Source organism: Schistocerca americana, chromosome 5 (assembly GCF_021461395.2).
Source record: "Schistocerca americana isolate TAMUIC-IGC-003095 chromosome 5, iqSchAmer2.1, whole genome shotgun sequence".
In the NCBI taxonomy this organism is placed as follows: domain Eukaryota; kingdom Metazoa; phylum Arthropoda; class Insecta; order Orthoptera; family Acrididae; genus Schistocerca; species Schistocerca americana.
Window position 1 is genome coordinate 668134729 of NC_060123.1, and position 14186 is coordinate 668148914.

A 14186-nucleotide genomic window follows, 5' to 3' on the forward strand; every position below is an offset into this window, starting at 1 on the left:
ATGAACATCAACAAAAGTAAAACGAGGATAATGGAATGTAGCTGAATTAAGTCGGGTGATGCTGCGGGAATTAGATTAGGAAGTGAGACACTTAAAGTAGTAAAGGAGTTTTGCTATTTGGGGAGCAAAATAACTGATGATGGCCGAAGTAGAGAGGATATAAAATGTAGATTGGCAATGGCAAGGAAAGCGTTTCTGAAGAAGAGAAATTTGTTAACATCGAGTGTGGATTTAAGTGTCAGGAAGTCGTTTCTGAAACTATTTGTATGGTGTGTAGCCATGTATGGAAGTGAAACATGGACGATAACTAGTTTGGGCAAGAAGAGAATAGAAGCTTTCGAAATGTGGTGCTACAGAAGAATGCTGAAGATTAGATAGGTAGATCATATAACTAATGAGGAGGTATTGAATAGGATTGGGGAGAAGAGAAGTTTGTGGCACAACTTGACTAGAAGAAGGGATCGGTTGGTAGGACTTATTCTGAGGCATCAAGGGATCACCAATTTAGTGTTGGAGGGCAGCGTGGAGAGTGAAAATCGTAGAGGGAGACCAAGAGATTAATACACTAAACAGATACAAAAGGATGTAGGTTGCAGTACGTACTGGGAGATGAAGAAGCTTGCACAGGATAGAGTAACATGGAGAGCTGCCTCAAACCAGTCTCAGGACTGAAGACCACAACAACAACACTAGAAGTAAAGTTTCCTTCTAATTAGAAAGTGTTTTCTACACATGATTTTGGATTCCTGCCACCGGCTATTGCAACTTCTCTCCTTCCTTGTCTGTATCGCTGCTGACTCCCACAGTAGCAGACACAACACACCTAAAACCGAGATCTCAACAGCCTAACTAACGTTCTCTTGGACAACCATCTTCCCGAATGCAGTCCCTGTGTTTCAAGCACTGAGCCACTTTGCTTGGTGATGACGTTAACATATTCTGCGGCTACTCAAAGGGATAGTTACTGCTTCCACAGTATATATGTTTCTGGATAGTAACCACTGTCCGAGATGATGATGATGATGATGATGATGATGATTATTATTATTGTTTCAAACCGCTAAATTACTGGGACATCAGCAGTTTGCTTATCTGGTATCGAACACTCTGATGATCTTTCTTCCTCTTGTTATTAAGCATATGAGACGCTCCGTACAATATCTATTAGACTCGAAGGCCTACTGTGGCTCAATCATGGCACAAGAATTGCAGTCATATTTAGTTTTGTTCCAAACACATTAGTTGACTCGCATTCGGGAGGACGACGGTTAAATCCCGCGTCCGGCCATCCTGATTTAGGTTTTCCGTGATTTTCCTAAATCGCTTCAGGCAAATGCCGGGATGGTTCCTTTGAAAGGGCACGGCCGACTTCCTTCCCCGTCCTTTCCTAATCCGATGACACCGATGACCTCGCTGTTTGGTCTCTTCCCCCAAAACAACCAACAACCAACCACATTAGTTACAGAAGAATAAATTCATTTTTTCGGCTCCTTGTACAAAGATTGAATGATTAGTAATGCCTCTATCGACAGTAGGAGTGACCGGATGGGAATATTTTAAAAAATGAAACACAGAAAGTTTCTCTGACAATTTTCTAGTTAATACCATACTATCATTTTTCGACATAGGCGGCAGATGATAAGAAGATGCTTTCACCAGCGGCAAAGAAGTCTCATAAATCGGTCGCAGAACAACTCCGCTTTCTGTTTCCTCAACCAGGTCCTCATCAGCGTCTAAATTCCTTCACAGGGCCCACGACTGAAAGGCAAGTACGGTACTGTCGTGAGGTTCAGCCTCCCAAGCTCATCCATAGTGCCATGTGAAATGTGTGAGGTAGCTCTATTGTCTTGTCTCTCTCCTAATTCTGCTGAGGTGTTTCCTTTTATTGAGCAAAAAAGTATGTCAGAGTCAGGGCGAGAAGTTGGGGTAATGATTGTGTTTGGTTCCAGGAAATTGATGTGGACAACGCTGCAGACATCTCAAAACATATCGCATTTCAGTTATTTCAAGTCTACCAGCTTTACGTTGTCTTGACCAGCGCCATATAATGCTAACAACAACGCAAGTGTTAATGTAAAGTGCGCAAATTTTTCGATAAATTTGAACTAGAACAACAGCGCCTCTTGCTACGAACTCGATGACAGCATGTTATTTCTGTGAAAATGAAGTAGTCACCTCACACGCTTTTATATTGGACGCAATTACTACGTAACTAGTTGCAGTAATAGCTTGCGGCCAACCCAGATTGTAGGAGAAATTCGACGAAACGTGCTGGAACCAGTTTTGCGTACTGCCAGCTGTTAAGGAGTAATGCCCATGGTAGCATCAATTATCGCTCAACCCTCTTACACAGAGTAGCCGAAAGTCAAGTGAAGGAACTATTACTTCCTCAAAACTGCAGTAACACGTCGAGACATGGACTTCGCAAGGTTGTAGAACACTTGTGGAGAGATTTTGATCCACACATCTTAGTGTGCTACCCCACAATTATTGTAGTGTAGCGGGTTCATCGAGCGCATACGCGTATCGGCAGCTCCCATAATGCCCGACTAGTGACCGGTGGGGGGGGGGGGGGAAGGAGGGGAGGGGAATAAGCTACGATCATCATGAATTCACTGGAGTGTTCTTCGGGTCATCTGTGTGCATCCAAAGAGAGTTAGCATGTCGGGTTGACCACGTGAAACATGGCATCTCCAGCAGTGTATTATATTACCAACAGGGGATGCAGGGGGTCTGTAAGAATGGCGATATAAAATGCACCTGCAGCCGGACCACGGGACCAATCGTGACCATGTAAATGAGGCCCACACCATAATTGAGCCACCTCCCGACTGGGCACAACGCTGCTGGTCCATAGTCACGTGGGGCATACAACGCACTCTCACACGCACGTCAGCTCCATACAACCGAAACTCTGATTCACCGCCGTCAATGTTTCGTAGTCCAGCGACAGTGTTCGCGGTCCTTGTAGAAATCTGCTGCTGACGCGCCACTTCCAAATCGGCTGCTATTTGACTAGAACGTCGATAGCTCCGTATGGCTCTCTGAAACCAACGTAACGTCTATTCGTCAAACGCCTGTCGGCGGTTTGCGTGTGTGCAATCACTGTCCCTGCGACAGTGGAGAACCACCCTAAATAATGCTGAACCATGAAACCTCTTCCTGTGTAACCGCCGATATGCGACGACCCATCCGCCTTGCACCGATTCATTTGGCACGTTCGAAGCCGGCTACTTCGTGTCGTTCTGCCATGTCCGCTGCACCCGTGTCTGTGACAGACTGCTCAGGTGTGGCGTCTACACTTGCACTGTACGCCGCAAGTAGTCTCAATATTCGGGGGTCACACGTGGCACATCTTCAAATGGGACAACGCTACTCGTAATATTTGGACTCGTGCTTTCGGCTGCAAAGTGAATAGCACAGGGCACTTCCCGTTGTACCACTTCCCATTCCATTCGCATATGGGGCGCAGGAAGACAGAATGCTTAAACGCCTCTGTTCGTGCTGTAATTTGTATCATCTTGTCCTCGTGGTCGTTTCGGGAGAGACACGTATGAGGTGGTAGTATATCCATCAATTCCTGATTTAACAATGCTTCTTGGAACACTGTAAGCAGTCTTTAGCAAGAAAATTGGCGTCTATCTTCAAGCGTCTGTCAGATCAAATTTTCTAACATCTCCGTGACACCCTCTCATGAATCTAACCAACCTCTGAACATACGTGCTGACGTTCGTTGTACACCCTCAATATCCTCTGATAGTCCTCTTTCGTATAGGTCCCACAAACTCAAAAAGTATTGTAGGATGGGCCGAGCGATTCTTTTGGAATCAATCTCATAATTTTGCGGGCTGGTTGCATTTCCCCAGTGTTGAATCAATGAGCCGAAGTCTATCATCTGCCTTACCTACGGCTAATTCTATGTGATCATTCCATTTCATATCACTCGATATTTTTGTAGCGAGGTATTTGTATGAAATCACTCCAATTGCGACTCATTAATTTTGTATGCGTAGGATAGTACTTTTCTACGTTTTGTGATGTGTACAGTTTTACTTTTCCGGACATTTAAAGCAAATTGACAACCTTTTCGCATTTTGTATCCCTCAAGGCGTACAGCGTAGTAGATATCTCTAAAGACATTATACAGGGTGGTCGGAAATTCCCGTTACAAACTCCTAGGACATGTAGAGGGTAGTGAGTGCAGAACATTTTGAATAGTAACCCGTGTCCGGAAACGTATCGTTTCCGTTCTACGATGGTTTCAATGCGGATGACTATCTCATCCACACACACGTGAGGAATGTACTTAGGCATGAATCAGTACAATTGCAATCCCTTTGAAAATAATACTGACTCGTTCCGTTATTACTTACGCATTTGCATTACGACTTTCACCATTTGGTTTACATTAGTCGACAACAACAAGAACCCAGCATCTATGGCACTAGCCGCAAAGTACCGATGCATTACAACAGCGGCTCGGTGTGGCGACCAGTAACGTTGTTACACACACTGTACCTCCGAAGCATGTTCTGGTACACTCTCTCCACCCCACCTGGTGTCTCTTCAGTGTCTTGTGCAGCGGCCAGAACTCGTGCCAGCAGATCTTCCTCTGTCTCTACAGGTGTCTCATAAATTAGGCTCTTCATACGATTCCACAAGAAGTAGTCCATAGTGGTTAAAGCCGGCCGGAGTAGCCGCGCGGTTCTAGGCGCTACAGTCTGGAACCGCGTCACCGCTACGGTCGCAGGTTCGAATCCTACCTCGGGCATGGATGTGTGTGATATCCTTAGGTTAGTTAGGTTTCATTAGTTCTAAGTTCTAGGGGACTGATGACCACAGCAGTTAAGTTCCATAGTGCTCAGAGCCATTTGAACCATAAGGGTTAAATCCGGCGATCGTGGCGGCCACGCGGTTGGACCACCACTGTCTATCCATCTCTCACCATACCGTCTATTGAGATGTCTTCGGACAGCCAGTGAAAAGTCAGGTGGTGCTCCATCATGCTGAAACCACATTTCCTGACGGACATTCAATGCCACAGCTTCCAAGAACGGGTCCATTACCTGTCGTAGGAAGACTAAGTATGCGGGACCCGTCAGCTTGGATGGAAGGAGGCATGGTCCAGTCACATGACCGTCCAGAATACCTGCCCAAACGTTAATTCCACACCTGTCTTGAAATCCCTGAACATGCGAGGCATGAGGATTTTCGTCCGCTCAGACATGGCTATTTCGAGCATTCTGAACACAATCCCTTGTGAACATACATTCATATGTGAAGAGAACTCGACGTGGAAGCAGGGACGCGTCGATGCAGTGGTGCAGGAACCATGTGCAGAAGGCGACGCGTTGTGCAAAGTCTGCTGGACCCATAGCGCGTACCCTTTGTAAGTGGTACGGATGTAATTGTTGCTCACGCAGGACGTCCAAGACGGTAATGTGACTAACAGCCATTGCACGCGCAATTGTTCGCGAACTCGTTGACGGGCTAGCTTCAGTGCGACGCAGTACACCTTCTTCAAATTCTGGAGTGCGGCGTCGCCGTGGTGCACCACAGTCCTGCCTCCTCACGGTGAAGGTATCATTTTCTCGTAGCCGTTGTGTAACTTGGGCAAACAGTTTGTGCGATGGAGTGTGACGGTGTGGGGAACGTTTGTGATACAGCCTACTAGCAGCTCTTCCGTTACCTCCAGCCTCGCCATACACAAGGAGCATGTCTGTGTATTCCGCAAACGTGTACTACACTGTGTTTCCTCTATCGGTGATGCACAGGTATTGACTCGGTCTCACAGCAAAGCGGACAATAAGTGACATCTGGGGATCGTTTGACGTTGTACACGTCATCGTGTCTACCCTGTTGCATACCAGGCCAGGGAACTCAGAGACGTTTCTCTTGCCCTAAGCAGACGTTGACGAGGTTCACATCTCAACTGAAACTGTCGTAGAACGGAAACGATACGATTCCGGACATGGGTTCCTATTCAAAATGTTCTGTATTCACTACCCTCTACATGTCCTAGAAGTTTGTAACGGGAATTTCCGACCACCCTGTGTATACGTATATAATACCAATTTGTCTTTTCTCTCAACAGTAGTTGTTGTTTGGTTACGAAGTCTTTCGCGACGTGTTTCTTGAATAAAAGTCTCTCGGTATACATACCGCATCAATTCAGGATAAAACTCCAAGCTTTCGACCACTACCTCCATGGTCGTCGTCAGGGTTAAAACTGACTGTCGTCAGCCACATAGCAGTGACACGCTGCAGCAGTTCGTCGCACATTTCAATGGTGTACATCCAAACATAAAATTTACAATGGAGGTAGAGAAGGAAAGGAAGTTACCTTTTTTAGACGTGTTGGTGGAGCGAAAAGCGGATGCACGACTGGGTCATTCTGTGTACAGGAAGCCAGCGCATACAGACTTATATCTGCATAGCCACAGCTTCCATCATCCGTCTCAGAAGAGAGCTATGCTGAATACTTTAGTACACAGAGCCAAGACTATTTCCGACAAGGACAAACTCGGTCCCGAGATTAACCATTTGACGACTGTTTTCAAGAGAAATGGTTATTCTGCCGGTGAAATTAAATCACTATTGTCCAAGAAAGTAGGACACGATGCCGTCCATAAACAAGAAGAGGACCAACACATAGCGCGTTTTCCATTTTGCGGTGCTACAACAAGCAAGATTACGTAGAGTCCTAAACAGGCAAGGAATAAAAGCAGTTTTCCGACCACCTAGGAAAATTAAGGAAATGTTGAGACCAGTCAACGATAATCTCGGCTTAAGGGTGCCGGGAATCTATAGTATGCCGCAAGAATTACGTGGGCCAGTCGATAAGAACCGTTGCCGACCGTTGCATCGAGCACCAGCGTCACCTCAAATACAGGTATTTGGAAAAATCAGCGGTGGCTTTTTTTTTTTACTTTATTGTTATTTTAACACCTGAACAATCAGGTAGGCTGGCAGCGGCATGCTACCCCGCTCTTCAGCCATAGTGGTGACAATAACAGTACAAGAACGGAGAATTAAAATGAACAGAGTGACGGGCAAAAAATAGTGGTCACAGATACACAAAAAACACTGAGCCGTTCACACTCGACGATAACGACACTGAAAACACGTTGACATGGCGCACATAATACTGATGAAGCCGACAGCACAAGTGAACGTAGAAGCGTGACGGCGGACACTAAAAACACAAAACGACGTCACACACACGAGACACTGATGGTGAAGATCTCCGGCGCGCGAAAGTCCACGTAGCGTGTGCGAGTCCGAGGACCTGCCAAGAGGGGAAGAAGGGTGAGGGCGGGTGGAGAGGGGAGAACAAAGATGCCAATGGCTGAGGAGATGGGAGGAGCAGTAGAAGGACAGGGGAGGGGAGGCCCAGGGGAGGAGTGTGGAGAAGGGGAGGAGGGATGGAGGGTGCCCAAAGGAACAGATACAGGAAGAGGGAGGGAGGATCAAAGTTGGTAGGAGGGGTAGATGGAGGGGAGGAGGACATCATCAGGGAGGGGGAGCTGGCGGAAGCCACCTTGGGAGAGGGTGAGGAGGGTGGAGAGATGGAGACCGGGTGGGACGTGGGAATACAGGCGCGGCAGCGGGTGGGGGTGGGAGAGGATGGGTGAGACAAGCGGATGAGGAGGATCGAGTTTGCGGGAGGTGTACAGGATCCGCATCCTTTCAAGGAAAAGGAGGAGGTGGGGGAAGGGGATGAGATCATACAGGATCCGCATGGGGGAGGGGAGACAGATGCGATAGGCGAGGCGGAGAGCATGGCGTTCAAGGATTTGGAGGGATTTATAAAAGGTAGGGGGGGCCGAGATCCAGGCCGGATTGGCGTAACAAAGGATAGGGCGGATGAGGGATTTATAGGTGTGGAGGATGGTGGAGGGGTCCAGACCCCACGTACGGCCGGAAAGGAGCTTGAGGAGACAGAGTCGGGAGCGTGCCTTGGCTTAGATTGTCCGGAGATGGGGAGTCCAGGAGAGGCGACGGTCGAGGGTGACGCCAAGGTACTTAAGGGTGGGAGTCAGGGCGATAGGACGGCCATCGATGGTGAGATAGAAATCAAGGAGGCGGAAGGAAGGGGTGGTTTTGCCTACAATGATCGCCTGGGTTTTGGAGGGATTGACCTTGAGCAACCACTGGTTGCACCAAGTGGTGAACTGGTCAAGATGGGATTGGAGAAGGTGTTGGGAGCGCTGCAGGGTGGGGGCAAGGGCAAGGAAGGCGGTGTCATCGGCAAACTGGAGAAGGTGGACGGGGGGTGACAGTGGCGGCATGTCCGCCGTGTACAAAAGGTACAGAAGGGGGGAGAGGACGGAGGCTTGGGGCACACTGGCGGAGGGGAAAAAGGTGTAGGAATCCGTGTTATGGATGGTGACATAGAAAGGACGGCGGGAGAGAAAGGAGCCGATCAGACAGACGTAGTTAATGGGAAGGGCGAAGGTTTCGAGCTTGAAGAGGAGACCGGAATGCCATACTCCGTCATAAGCACGTTCAAGGTCCAGAGAGAGGAAGATTGTGGAGCGACAGGAATTAAGGTGGTCGGAAAGGAGATGAGTGAGGTGAAGGAGAAGGTCGTCAGAAGAGAAGGACGGCCGAAAGCCACACTGGGTAACGGGAAGGAGGCGGTGCTGGCGGAGTTGCTGGTGGATGTGGCGGGTTAGGATAGATTCCAGGACCTTGCTGAAGACCGAGGTAAGGCTGATAGGATGGTAGGAGGAGATGGCGGATGGCGGTTTGCCAGGTTTAAGGAGCATCAGAATACGGGAGATTTTCCACAGGTCGGGGTAGTAACTGGTGGACAGGACTACATTGTAGAGCCTGGCCAGGGCAGAGAGGAAAGAGTCAGGAGGTTCACGAAGGTGATGGTAGGTGACACGATCGTGACCAGGAGCGGTGTTGCGTTTCGTGCGGAGTGTAGCAATGAGATCCTGTGTAGTGATAGGGGCATTGAGTTCCGTGTGTGCAATGTTGTCCAAGTACTGGAAACCAGGAGCGAGGGGAGGGACAGAGGTGTCAGTTCGATCGCAGACATCCGGGAAGAGGGAGTAATCGAACTGGGGATCATCGGGGATGGAAAAGACATTGGAGAGGTACGAGGCAAAGTCATTGGCCTTCCTAAGGGAGTCAGGGAAGGGGTGATCATCATGGAGAAGAAGATAGTAGGGGGAGGGTTTAGTTCCGGTAAGGCGATGGAAGGCTGACCAGAACTAGGACGAGTTGATAGGTAGGGTAGCATTTAAAAGGGTGCATGTCTGTCGCCAAACCTGGCATTTCTTAGCCGCGAGCAAATTACGAATGTGACGCTGGAGTTGCCGGTGGCGTCGTAGCGTGTCCGGGTCATGCGTGCAGAGGAAGGCATGGTAGAGATGGCGGGATTCACGGAGGAGGAGGACGGCCTGTGGGGGTAAGGTAGGATGGTGGGGGTGGACGGTGACAGTAGGGACATGGGCCTCCATGGCCTCCGACAAGGTCTGCTGGAGAAAGGAGGTGGCACGGGTTACATCGTCAGGGTGGTGGTAGGTGAAGGGGTGGCTATCGACCTGGATTGAAAGGGTATCCCGGTAGGCATTCCAGTTGGCATGGGAATAGTCATGGATGCACTTAGGAGGAGGGTCATGACGAGGGTCAGGGCGGGGGCGACGACCATCTGAAACGGTAAGGAGGACAGGCAGATGGTCGCTACCAATAGGCTCCAGGACATCCACTGTTATGCAGCCAAGGAGGTTGGGGGAGGAAAGGATAACATCGGGAGTGGAGTTGGATTCGGGATAGGTGTGCTGGGGGATGGGGATGAGGTCGCCTTGAAGGGAGGAGAGGAACTGATGCCACCGCCATAACTGGGCGGCGGAACGACTATGGATGTTGAGGTCGGTGGCGATCACGTAGGAGGGGAAGGTACGGTCAATGTGGGAGAGGAAATCAAAGTGAATAGGGGCGTTAGGGTGGACATAGATGGTGATGCAGGTAACGGTAAGGCCGGGGAAGAAGAGACTAAAGATCAAGTGTTCGGTGGGGTCCGGAAGGAGAGGTTGGAGCCGAATGGGGATCTGGCGGTGGTGCCCAATGGCAACTCTGCCACACACAATCGGGAGGGGATTATTGGAGCAGTGGAGGAGGTAGGGCGAAGTGTGGACGGTGTGGTGGGGTTGGAGGAAGGTTTCATTGAGGAGGAAGGCATCCACATGGTGGGTGGCAAGGGTGTGCAGGAAGAGGTTTTTGTTGGCGGGAAGGGAGCAGATGTTGTTGAAAAGGATACGGTGCTGTCGCGCCATGACAGGGATTTAAACGAGGGTGTCAAGACGGGAAAAGGTGAAATGGGCCTGGTTGTTGGAATAGGTGGCGTACATTTTGAGTTGGAAAATGGAACGGGCGGCGAGGGAGATCTGTTGGAGGGTGCGCAGGCGCTGAAAAGGATGAACATTCTGAAGGACAATGGTGAGGAATCTGATGATGTCCTCAGCGGTAGGGGGTGGGCGAAGGGAGTTGCTGTGAAGGGTGGGGGTGTCCAGAGGGCAGACAGGAATGGTGAGTTCAGGAGTGGTAGGAGGGGGCTGCGTCTTACACTTCTGGGAGTAGGTAGGATGAGGGAGGTTACAGGTATTACAGGAGGGGGGGGGACTGGAGATTGGGGCACTGCCGTAAAAAGTGAGCTTGCCTACAGTGCGGGCAGGTGGGGGTCTCGTGGCACTCAGATGTTGGGTGTGCATTATACCGCAAGCACCTTTGGCAGCGGGGGGATTGAGGAGGGGAACGGGAGGGGTCAACTTTATAACGTTGGTTAAAAAAGAGGGCACCCTCCTTCAGGAGACAGTCTATGGAGGAGGTGTGCTAGGGAAAAACCCGCATAAGGCGGGTGAGGCCGGCAGCGTTGTGGATGCAACGAACCGCACGCACCTCCAGATGGGGATGGGCCTGAAGCTCCACCAACACCTCCTCCTCCAAGATCGTCGGACTAAGCCGAGTGATCACGGCGGTGAGGGTCGGCGGGCGATTCGGGGTTTGGGGTTGGCAGGAGGGAGGCGGGGAAGGAGCAGGGGTGAGGGAGGCATGAGGGCCAAAGCGGATGACAGGGATGCGGGAAAGGAGGTCTGTGTGGAGGGTAGGGCTGGGGGAGGAAATGAGCACCGAATCACGGCGAGGAGTAAGGAGGGAGATGGGGGCACCAGGAAAATTCTGGTGAGGGAAGAGGGTGAGGTTCCGGGCTTCGAGAAGGGAGGGATCAGGACAGGAGAGGAGGTAGCGGTAGGAGGAGGGGGTAGAGGAGGAGGAGGAGGAGGGGGCAGGGATGGGTGGGGAGACATCCATGGCATCATGGGTGGGGGAAGGGGGACGAGGCGGAGCCTTTTTGGGAGTAGAGGAGGCAGGGGTGCCACTGGGGTGCTTGACGGCGGCGGAGGAGGTGTGGGGGATGGGAACAACTGGAATGTGGCGGGGAGTGGCAGGTCCCAGTGCTGGAGTCGGCGCTGGAGATGGTGAGGGCGATGGCGAAGGCGACAGTGAAGATGATGACGATGAAGGCGAAGGGGAGAGTGGAGCGTGGGCTGTAGCCCGCCGGGAGACCACCCTGGCGGGGGCCGCAGAAACGGAAGGAGCAGAGGGAGGGAGTGGAGGGAAGGGATCAGAGGAGGCATGGGAGGGAGGGAGATGAGAGAGTGAGGAGTGGGGGGATGGACTGAGGGGGGAGTGAAGCGGCACACCACGTGATAGTGGTGGCAGCAGCGGAGGGGGAGATGTATATGATGGCAGTGGTGGTGGCTATAGAAGAGGTGGTGGGGGTTGACATTATGATAAGGGGGCAAAAAACACAGTATTAGACAAAGGAGCAAACAGGAGATGGGCAGGGCAACGAGAGACACAGAGGAGAAAGGGACGGAGAATGACGAAGGAGACTGGGGCCGAAGCCCCACTCTGCTGCCGCTGGGGGGGGGGGGGGGGGGGCGGTCGACCCAGCTGGCTGGCCGGTGGGGACGCCTCTGCTGCTGCTGCTGCTGCTGGCGGATGGTGGGGGCAGCTAGGACCACTGCTGGCCGCTGGCTGCGACCGCTGGTGGCTGCGACAGCTGGTGGCTGCGACCGCTGCCGGAGACCGCTGCCGGGGACCGCTGCTGGCCGCTGGATGCTCGCTGCTGGCTGCTGGGCGGGGGGGGGGGGGGGCCGGTGCTGGCGAGGACCGCTGCGTGCTGCTGGCGGGGACGCTGCTAGCTGCTGGCGTGGACCGCTGCTGACAGGGACCGCTGGTGGCTGCTGGCGGGGACCGCTGCTGGCTGGACTTCTGCACGCCGACGGGCTGGCTGGCTGGCTGGCTGGCTGGCTTCCTATCGCTTCGATTGGTACCGGAATAGCACAATCGAAGGGCGGTATTCAACTGAATTACCGTCGGAGAACGAGCTAGTAGTCGAAAGCTTGGAGTTTTATCCTGAAGTGACGCGGCATGTATACCGAGAGACTTTTATTCCAGTAGTTTTTGTTGTTGGCTTCTGTGGAGTATAGCTGTCAAATTTACAGAAAAGAAAAATTGCAACAAAAATTACTCAACAACAACATCTACTGTTGAGAAAGAAAACTCAGTCTGCGCTACAAATACAATACACAGAAATATTTGACAATTACAGCGTCAACGATGAGATATGGTAATAGCTTGAAAATGACAAGACAGCCGAAATAAGCTCATCGCCTAAATGTACAACTCTTGAGTAAAGCTTCAAAAAACAGCAGTGTCTTGGTACAATAACATATATAAAATCTTTGCACAATTCTGCAATCGTTTGAACGTCTCACTAAGTTTATGTACGACTCTTTGGTTCAAATGGCTCTGAGCACTATGGGACTCAACTTCTGAGGTCATTAGTCCCCTAGAACTTAGAAATAGTTAAACCTAACTAACCTAAGGACATCACACACATCCAAGCCCGAGGCAGGATTCGAACCTGCGACCATAGCGGTCTCGCGGTTCCAGACTGCAGCGCCTAGAACCGCACGGCCACTTCGGACCGCACGACTCTTTCAGACATTACTTCAGCACACATAACCGTATCATCTATGAAAAATTTGATGCTACTATTAACGCTGTCTCTAAGGTCTTTAACATGCAACGTAAACAGAGTTGCTCCCAACACAGTTCCGTGGGGCACGCGAGAAGTTACTCCTACATGCGTTGGTGACCCTCCATACAGGATAATTTGCTGCGTTCTCGCTACCAGAACCCAAATCCATTGACGAATCCCCCCTATAGGATGGTACATTCACCAACAGTTGTTCGCGAGCCATCATACATTACCAGTCTTCAGCAAACAGTGAAGCACTGTGTTTAGCAGTTATCCGAAAATTCCACTTCAGCGCTTCACCTCCAAAGACCAGCCGTGTTAAGTACGCCGGCAGTGCCTGGGTGCTCTGGCTGCAGTGGAGTCAGCCACCGGCGCCGACCCGGCGCTGGATGACGCCCTGCAGACATCGCGGCCGGTGCCGACGCGCCTCAGTTGCAGCCCCGCTCCCAATTACACGGTGTCTGTCCGACTCTGGCACGCTGAATGAGTCCTCGAATGCGACGCCCGGCGATGTATATTGTGTCCCGCAGATAGGAAATTGCACATTTTTTACCCTCTCTCTGCGAGTACTGCGGCCGCACAATGCTTTTTCATATTCGAGTCCCTTTGAAAATATTTACGAGGATTAAAAGATTAATAAAAAACGAGAGGGGAACGGGGGGGGGGGGGTAGAGGAGAGGGAGGTAGGGGAGGGGAGGAGAGGGACGCTTTTTTACCGTACCCGATTAATTGGTATTTGAATGCCGGAGGAGCTAGCCTAAGTACCTTTATTTTCCGGATGAATTACAATGAAAGTCCGGCGGACATTTTATACACTGAATGCCGGCGGTTATTCGGCCAATAATAAATCGCACACATATGTTCCAATCTTTTCATCGGGCTGTCACGCACAAACACACGGCCCGCGGCCCTCGTCGGACGAGTGCACGCTCGCCGTGTGTTGTTGTTGTTCGGCGCGCGGCCGCGCCTCCGCCCTCGAACGTTCGACCGCGTTCCGGGAAACCGCGGCGCGCAGGCCGCATGTTTCACAGTGGCGACCAGCCGGAGTGGCAGGGGGCGGGGGTGGGGGGTGGGGGGGGGCTTGGAGGGGGAGTGATTTGTTCGCGACCACAATGGACACCGCGGT